At 55.8% G+C, this 6,129-nt stretch overlaps 1 long non-coding RNA gene across 1 annotated transcript; it reads left to right on the forward strand.

Moving 5' to 3' along the window:
* Nucleotides 1-3,270: 3,270 nt before the first annotated feature.
* LOC122907522 lies at nucleotides 3,271-5,579 on the forward strand. The gene is made up of 3 exons (XR_006384720.1): nucleotides 3,271-3,614; nucleotides 4,539-4,916; nucleotides 5,350-5,579. It is a non-coding gene; the product is annotated as an uncharacterized LOC122907522 (long non-coding RNA).
* Nucleotides 5,580-6,129: the final 550 nt, after the last annotated feature.

The following is a 6,129-nucleotide window of genomic DNA, read 5'->3' on the forward strand; positions in this document are numbered from 1 at the left end:
AGAGAGAGAGGAAGCAGGCTCCCTGCAGAGCAGAGCCCCATGTGGGGCTCGATCCCAGGACCGAGAGATTATGACCTGAGCTGAAGGCAGAGGCTTTAACCCACTGAGCCACCCAGGTGCCCCCCTTGAGTACGTTCTTGAGAAAGTCAATGCCCTCCTGAGCCCTCTGCCCAACTCAAGGGTCTCCACCCGGGCCCCCTCCCCTCCCTGCCTCTCTGCGGCCCCCAACCTCTCCTGCTCGCCCGCTTGCCTCTTCTCAGCTGGCTTCTATCTAATCAAGTGAGAGGCCGTGGAGGTAGCTTCTCCCTGGCTCCCTGGCAGACCCTTGAGCACCCCGATCTTGCCGCTGGCTGCCTGTCTCCCTCCACGCCCCCGCCAGCCTGGGTTCTGGGGACACTCCTCCTTCGGGCCAGGACCCCAGCTGCTTCCATCCGTCCAGCGACCCCTCTCGTGGCACGCTTCGGCCACTCGCCGGCCTCTGGGCCACGACCCAAGCACTCCCGGCCCCTTCCCCCCACTTCAGGAGACCGGCCATCCCTTGACAGGTGCTACGAACTGGCTTTTTTAAAGAAAATTATTACTTTAAAAGCAATATCAGAAAGGGATGTCTGGGCTGTGGGATGGTGAACCACGGGCTCTTTTCCTCTTTCTACTTGTTATTAAAGAAACTGAATCCCGTTTCCGACATTCTGTTGGGCCAGCATTCAGCCAACCCGTTCCGAGGAGGCTGGCCCCCCAACCCGAAGCTCTTCCATCCCACGAGGACGTCATCCTGCACCTGGACGGGCTCCCCAGGGGCAGGTGCTGCCCCGGATATGACCACGGGGCTTCTTGAGGACACCGCGTCTTTGCCCTCCTGGTGGCCCCCATGGGGGCAGAGAAACGACGTGTGTGAGCGCCTACTGTACGCAGTGGGCTGGGCTGGGTGTGGGCCAATTCTCAGCCCGCAAACTGTCCTCAGCCCTGAGATAGACCTGGACCAGACCTCGGGGAGGTGCCCACCAGAAGAGGGGAGGGTAACCTGCAGTGGGGAAGGGGCAATCTGACCAGCGAGCGAGGGCAGGAGAGGCTCCGCCTGGAGGTGGCCACTCACGGTGGGCGGTGTTAAGCTGAGCAGGGACAAGGAAACGTCCAGGCTGAGGCGGGAAAGGGTGAGCGGACAGGGGGCAGGTGGGAGAAGGATCCGGAAAGCTGAGTCAAGGTCAGGCTAAGGAGTCTGCGTCAGGGGCTCTCTAGTGGAGATCGCTGGGGGCCCGGGCGGGGGACAGGGCTGTGTAAGGAAAATGCCAGCCCATTGCTGGCAGCAGCCCAGGGGATGGGGAGAATGGAGGCGTGGTGGTGGGGCAGGCGCCAACTGGGACAGTCACCATAACTCGGGGGAAATAACTCAGAAGCAGGAGGGGTGGAGACGGCAGGGGGCAGAAATGCTCAAGAGGCAGAATCCAACGTTGACAGGTGTGCTGGCCAAGGGTGAGAGAGGAGTGTGGGTCACCCCAGTGACTTTTTGACTTCGGGGAAAGGAGCCAAAGCTGTTGTCTTCCTTCCATCCTTCCTTTTTAAAAAATATTTTATTTATTTATTTGACACAGAGAGAGAGACAGAGAGAGAACACAAGCAGGAGCAGAGGGAGAGGGAGAATCAGGCTTCCTGCACAGCAGGGAGCCCGACGCGGGGCTCGATTCCACGACCCCAGGATCACAACCCAAGTCAAAGGCAGACGCTTCACCCACTGAGCCACCCAGGCGCCCTGGGGACAGTGAGTTCTGCTCTGAATCTACGGAGTTTGAAGGACTAGGGGGCATCCAGGTGGAAAGGTATAGACCTGAAGCCCAGAGAGATGGGGGTATTTAAATCATTAAAAACAGGGTATCAAAATGTTTAATGACACATCTGTTTAATGCCATGGAAACAAGTAGCGACGAGCACAGAATAAATAGTAACAGTTATTCGTCTGCGTGGGAAATGTGGTTTATGGGCGCACCAGTACTTGGTTTCCTGGGACAGTGTCTGAGCCGGAGACTTCTGGGTCGAGACGGGCACAGGCTGTTGGAGATGGCTGATGTCTGCCCCTCTCCTCTGCTGGAGTCCCAGTGAGGGTGGAGGGGAAAGAGGAACCAAAGGGCTGCCTTTGAGGACCAGCAAATAAAGGGTCTGCTCCCGAGCTTGCCAAGGACTGGTCCACTTAGACCCACTTGCAAGAACCTGTGTGCTTAGGCTCATGCATGTGCACACGTGCACGTGTGTGTGTGCAAACAAGAGGGGTGTGGAAGTGGCTGCTTCGAGAAGATTCATGGATGAATGGCAGAGGTCTCTGACTACCCAATCCCAGCTGGCTTTCTGAAAGAGGGGGCACCCTCCTCTGCCACCTTGTACTTGAGTCACTTTCCCCCCAAATCCTGCCCTTCTCTCCACTCCACTGTACCCAGGGGGTAAGTGTGCTCTGAGAAACAAAAGCCCCTTACCTTTCTCCAAAGATAGCTCTGCATAGCCCCATCACTTAAGGAAGAGCATCATTTCAACCTCGAGGGTTCTGATCTTAATAGCCCCCCCACCCCGCTCAGTGGAGCCACGGTCCCAAGTCTGTTCTTAGTCTCAGAGAAGCCATCAGGGCTGGGGGCCAGGTGTCTGCTTCTCTGCACATCAAGGGGAGGATCAGACCTTCCAGAAGGGTCGCTGGTTTTGTCCAGAGGAGCGTAAGGCTGTCTGAGGTCTGTCTTGCGTCCTTCAGTCTCCCATTAACCCTGGGCGGGGGCCGGGGGGCTCTTCCTCTGACTCACCCCCTCCCCACTTTAGCTTCCTCTTCTGCATTGTTTTGTTTTTTTTAAAACCTCTGTGCCCAGCTCCCATTATGGAAAGTGCTGTTTATGTCCAGGGCCCCTTAAAAAGGCAGCTAACGGCTCCCTGGCTGCGGTCCTCTCTGCTTGTTTCCCTGGCAACCGGAGGCAGGGAAAACAGAACCTGTCAGATGGAAAATGTCAGTTACAGCAGATCTGGAGAGAGGAAAGAAGGGGTAGGGGGGAGGGAGGGGAGAGGGGAGGAGGGGAGGGGGAGGGGAGGGAGGGCTGGAGGGGACCTCGGGGCTCCCCCTGCCACCACCCCCGGTGGGTGCCCCGGCCCAGGCCAGCTCATGGGTAGAGAGGCTGGCTTCTGAAGCGAGGGGCTGCCCCCCAGCCCAGAGCAGGGGCCCGGAGAGGTGGAGAGGAGGGGGCGGCCGCCCAACAGCATGAGCAGGACGGATGGAGCTGGGGGCTGCCCTCCCTGCCCTGCCCTGCCCAGCTGATTATCACATTGTTTCAGAGGTAACTTGGTGGCTTTGGGCACAGGGCAACGCATCCTAGAATCCCCTCCTGCCGTCCGTTTGAAGCTCAGGAGAGCAGGGAGGTTCAGGGGAGAAGAAAGATATCAAATCTTGGCCTTCCAAAGACCCTGGAATCTGTTCCTCCTGCCCTCCGTATTGATCACTGGGCTCGCCTTCCATCAGCGGATCAATGCCTCTGCCGGAAAGAGGAGCTGCCCTTTAGAACGGCTGGGAAAGCGGCTCAGGCGGAACGTTCTTATTAATCAAAGCAGGCCCCTCTCGGAAGGACGGCGGCGAGTGGAAACAAAAGAAGGAGGTTTGCCGTACAGCCTAGAATATTAGGGTGGGAGAAGCCATCAGTTAATGGGACTGGATGCCAATGAGGTGTGCGGGGGCTCCCGAGAGGAGGGAGAGCGGGCCGGAGTGTGTGTGGGTGGCGGGCATGCGCGGTCTGCAAGCTCCTGCTGCCGTCCTCAGAAATTCCTGGAGCCTCCCCAATATTCCGATCTCCCAGGAGAAACTCCACCGCCTCCCCGGGGCCAGCAGACCCAGAGAGGGTGGGGACGAGACGGGCTGCTGCCCCGGCTGGGTGCTTGCATTGCTGTTCAGATGGGGTCATTTAAAATTAAAAAAAACAACAACAGGGGGGTGGGGGGGGTGGTTGGCAGGCTCCAAAGAAGGAGGAACCAGGACTGGTTTCTGTTCATTCTGAGAAGCTGAAGCCCCACACAGGGGATCCAGGAAGAGGCCGAGGAGAGTCTCCCCGTCTTGTGCTGGGTTTTCTGGGGAGTCTCCAAGGAGGCTGGACACCAGAAACACTGGGGACATCCTGCTTCAAGGATGTCTCTCACCTGGGGCGTCTCTGACTTAAAGGACATCGCCTTGTGGCCCAAGGGGTACAGTGCGTCCTTGAGCTCTGGTTGAGCGCGGTGCAAGGGAGAGCAAGCTTGACTACACGCCACCCTTGAGTGCCCGGTCTCTTGCAAGCCTCCTCCCCAACAAAACTTCCCAACAGAAGAGAAAACAACACAGCAACACAACAATAACACAACCAGATGTGACTGACACCCCCCCCATACCCCCAGACTTGCAGACTGCGTGATTTGCTCTAAAGAGTCCGGCTTCAGGCAGCAGCAGGGGAGAAAAAGGGAAACCCGTTATTTTCTGGGTTCTTCCATCGCCGATCTCCTCCTGGGGTCTGCCGGGCGTCACCATGCTCCTTTCTTCCTGCTGTTTCCAGGGCTTGCAGGGACACATCCAGGCGACCGTCCACGTGTCCCTGAAGGTCGAGGAGGAAGCAGATCTGCCTGTGACCGTGTCAATCACAGCTCCACGTGCCCCCAGCACGCGCCTCACTTAAAGACCATATGGACCCTCTCGTCAGGCTGGGACAGACTTAAATTATGACATTTTTCATCTTGACTGACAATTCCTTTCCGCTGGAAGTTGGGGAACGGCCCGGCTATATTACCTCTTGCACAATAAAATGAAGGAGATAAAACGGGGAGTCATTATTTCAGGAATGCGGTCTCCGGGAGATGGCTAAGGACGTCATTTTTATTCCCACTGCTCCTGCGTTTTATTATTTTATTAAGAGTTAACTCTCGATTATCCACATGTGAGTTGAAGAGATGGTTTTATTCCCACAGCTGTTAGGTCTTATTATTTTATTATTATTGGTTTGGGTTTGTCCCTGGGCTCCGTGCTGCACTGAAAAGGAGTCGTGACTTCTCACGTGTTTTGCAAGTACCCTTATGAATTATGTGCAATGGATGCTTCTAATTTCCTTATCGTTTCTTCCTCCTTTTGGGGTGGGGGGCTATTTTTTTTTTTTTTACTGTGGTAAAATACATTACACAAAATTACCATTTTAACGATTTTAAATACAATTCAGTGGTATTTTAGAACACTCATGATGTGGTACAGCCATCACCATCACCTGCTTGAAAACATTTTCATCCGCTCGAGAGGAAAGCCCACAAGAAGCAGATATGCCCCATTCCTTCTCGTTCTGGTCCCGGCAACCGCTCACGTACTTTCTGTCTCTGCAGATTTCCCAGTCTGCACCCGTCATGCATGTGGGATCATACAACACGTGGCCTTTGGTGTTTGGCTTCTTACTTCCCATCACGGAGCCAAGGTCCGTCCATGCAGCGGCACGAAGCCGAACTCCGTTCTTCCCAGGGCTGCAGAAACAACACCCCGGCGTGTGGATTCACCACACTCTGCTTATCTACGCTTTCGAGGTCGGACCTTTGGGTCATTTCCATCTTGGGCTGTACTGCTGTGAACGTCTGTATTCAAGATATTTTTGAATACCCATTTTCGATTCTTCAAGGGTCTGTTTCTAGGAGTGGAATTGCTGGGTCGTTCGGTGGCTCGGTGGTTAGCTCACCGAGAACCACCAGATTGGTTTTGCTGATGGCCGCACCCCTGCACTTCCCCGGCAGCGGGCAGGAGCTTCCGGTTCTCCCCTCCTCTCCCATGCTCGTCCGCTGACATTTCTTTCAGTTGGCCTTCTTCATGTCAATGGGAAAAAAAAGTGTTTTCAAGGTCGAGTTCTTGCCTTGGCCTTGGCCTTGGCCTTTGACCTTGGTGCTGTGGCATCATTCTGTGGTGTTCCGCAATGGAGCAGGGGAGCGTTCGCAGGAGAGCCGCTGTGTCCCCTGACCTGGGAGCTGGGTGTCGTGGGAAACCCACAGGGGGCATTGTGGACGGGGGATCCTTCGGTGGGGTCAACCTGGTGGGGCTGGGGGATGGTCGAGCTTCGGAGAAGAGCCTCTATCTGCTATTAGGTGCGTGGCCTTGGCAAGTAATTTCCTCTCAAAATG

Source organism: Neovison vison, chromosome 5 (genome assembly GCF_020171115.1).
Source record: "Neovison vison isolate M4711 chromosome 5, ASM_NN_V1, whole genome shotgun sequence".
In the NCBI taxonomy this organism is placed as follows: domain Eukaryota; kingdom Metazoa; phylum Chordata; class Mammalia; order Carnivora; family Mustelidae; genus Neogale; species Neogale vison.